Source organism: Vicia villosa, linkage group LG1 (assembly GCF_029867415.1).
Source record: "Vicia villosa cultivar HV-30 ecotype Madison, WI linkage group LG1, Vvil1.0, whole genome shotgun sequence".
In the NCBI taxonomy this organism is placed as follows: domain Eukaryota; kingdom Viridiplantae; phylum Streptophyta; class Magnoliopsida; order Fabales; family Fabaceae; genus Vicia; species Vicia villosa.
Window position 1 is genome coordinate 97,283,364 of NC_081180.1, and position 3,155 is coordinate 97,286,518.

The window sequence follows — 3,155 nt, forward strand, 5'->3', positions numbered from 1 at the left end:
TTATTTTAATATTCCAAAATTATTCATTTTCTTTTGTATTACTGCTCTCTTCTGTGTGATTTTTCTCGATTATAATTTTTTTCGATTGCTTCTATTAACTTATTATAATTATTCTCAAACTTCAAATTATTTTAAAATTTTTGTCCTTAATATAAATCATAATCATTGTACTTTTTTATTTTTTTATAACTCTTTTATGTTTATTTATATTTTTTTCTAATTTTTTGTTATGTATCCTATCATATTTTCTTTTATATCAAACTTTAAATCTTTCATTTTAATTTTTTTATTTATTTTATTAAAACATTTAAATCATGTATATTTAATAATAAATTATTTTATGTATTTGATGTGTTAAATAATTCATTACGATTTAAAAGTTGTTATCAACATATAGTTTAATTTGTTTTTGAACATTTTATTCGAATTAAGTGAACTCAATTTTTTAACATTATGTAGTAAATTATAACTTTTTAGTCACTCAATATTATAAATTTTACTAACAAAAAAATATGTATAAATTTTTCACATTCGAATATCATATTGTATCACTTGTATAAGATAATAAGGATAAAAATATAAATTATTAATAAAACCCCTCCCCTCCCCTCTTGAACCAAACATATTTTTAGTTATAATTCCTCTCTTCCCCTCCCCTCGTTTGAACCAAACACCTATCTGATTAAAAAAATCCCCTCACCTCCCCTCCCCTTCCCTCCCCTCCACTTCCCTCCCCTCCATTAAAATTCTTTCCCTCCCCTCCCTCTCATTTGAATCAAACAGACCCTAATTCGTTTGTTTCTTTGTTTCTTTCTCTTTTAGAAATGAAATTCGTTTGTTAATTATTTTCAGTTTCGTTAACCGTTGAAATGGTAAAACCCATGGCGAATGCTTGGTATCAGAATAACTCTCCTTCATCGATAATCGATGAGGTTAAATTAAAGTTTCAACACTCATTCGATTATCTTCTTCATCTGCTTGTTCAAATTCAATCTACTAACAATTTTATAACAAGAGATTATGAAATCTTGTCCAAAGAAAGACATTGAGAAGGAGATTATGAAATCTTGCTCAAGGAGGAGAATCTGTATTTAAATACAGAAGTAAGTATTCGATTTATTTGGGATTTGAATTTCAAATGATTCTTTTGTTATTCATAATTGAATTTTAGGTCTAGAGAATAATTGATTGAAATGATCCTTGATTTTGTAGAAAGGAGAACAAGGAAAGTTGCCTCTGTTGATTTTGAGTTTGAAGGAAAGTGATAAACAGATAAAAAGACCTACAGTTATTTTCCTTCACGGTACAAACAAGTATAAAGAATTTCTTGTTTTCGTTTTAATTCTGCTTTCGTACAATGCAGGGAACTCTAGTTATCATGGAAGACACACGACAGTAACCATTCCTCAGCCTATAAATCTCCAACCGATTTCTGTTCCTTCCATTACAGTAGATGAATTGAAGTCTGTCACATATAGTTTTGGTACGAAGTCGTTCCTTCCATTGTCGAGCTTCTTACTTACTGTGTTGACTGCCCTTTCCGTGCCCTTGCTTACGAGTATGCTCCAAATGGATCCTTTCATGACATTCTACATGGTTAGTTACTCCTAACACCTTACCAATCTTCATTTCACATGAGTATGTTATATAATTTTATAATGATTTTTGATATAGGACACAAAGGTGTAAAGGGTGCAGAACCTGGTCAAGTTCTATCATGGGCTCAAAGAGTTAAAATCGCTGTTGGAGCAGCCAGAGGACTTGAATATCTTCATGAAAAGGCAGAAACATGTTGCTATGAATGTCAGTTCATGATGGTGGCAGTCAACTGATAACATTGAGGCTGACTTGGATGCTGAATAGGTACGAGAATAAGTAATTGAAGGTTTGAATTGAAATAGTATAGAGCACATTATTTTGATTTGTTCTGAAGGTTAATTTGATTCTTTATTGTTTTTTCTCTTCTAGGTGGCAAAAGAAAAAAGCTTCCATGAGATTTTTTTCAATGGTTTGTTTGGGAGATTGATTCGTAAATCTAAAACAGCAAAAGGAGAAAGGGAGTTTTTACTGCAGAAAGACACGGGTCTGCAATCAGTTCTTGTTCTTCTGCTATTGAGTTTGTAAGGCATAAATTTTCGTTGGTTGCTAAAGATTGTGATGATACCAGTTCATCGGCTATGGAACCCGAAAGCACTAACATGTTTCAATTCGCCAATTAATGATGTCACCAATGTTAGTAACATTAAAGACACGATAACTTTCTATACATGCTCTTATTCTCTCCATGCTCTTTCTTATTGTTATGCTTTCATTTGCTTTCTATACTGATACATATTTATAAGAAAGATTTGTTGTCAACTTCAGCATACCAAAGCTTTATTCTTGCTACTCTTCTCATATCAATCAGCGCGGTATAATTTCATACATCAATTGACTAACATTTGTAGGTCTGCCTTATCCATATAAGTTATTTGTATATGATGAGAAGGGACATGCTTTTACAACCTTTGATCCCTTTTGGCAGAGATGTTTGCACAAGCAAATGGAACTTGTTTCATCTATTCCTCCATGGCAATTAGTTCCAGCTAAACGTATGCATAATACTGTGCTTTTATTGTTTCTCAATTATGATATGATTACTAGAATTAGATTTTTGCTGGATGCGATAAGACAATGTGTTTCTAAGTCTAGACTAGTCTGGGGCGTGAGGGTTTGATGACTGCATAAAATTTGACTTTTAAAAATTGACTTTAGCGTCGGTCAAGCCGAGGCTACACATTTTTATTGAGACTTACAAATTTGGCTCTAGCGTCGGTCTAGCCGAAGCTACAGGTTTTGTTGACTTTTGTAAATTTGACTTTAGCCTCGGTTAAGCCGAAGCTACAAGTTTTTTTGGACTTTTGAACAGTTGACTTTAGCCTCGGTTCAGCCGACGCTAATGTTTTTTTGACTTTTGAACAGTTGACTTTAGCCTCGGTTCAGCCGACGCTAATGTTTTGGTTGGCTTTTTGAACTTTTCTTTCTTTAACGTGGGCTGTAGTGTAGCCTCGGTGTAGCCTCGGTTAAGCCGACGTTACCTTAGACACGGCCATTCAGCTGACGCTAAAATGTTAACTTCGAAACATTTAACGTGCCCCCGACTCCGACGCTAATCC

General features: G+C 33.2%; 1 pseudogene; it reads left to right on the forward strand.

Moving 5' to 3' along the window:
- The first annotated feature begins 881 nt into the window (after nt 1–881).
- Nucleotides 882–1,848, forward strand: LOC131649867 (pto-interacting protein 1-like; annotated as a pseudogene).
- The last annotated feature ends 1,307 nt before the right edge of the window (nt 1,849–3,155 follow it).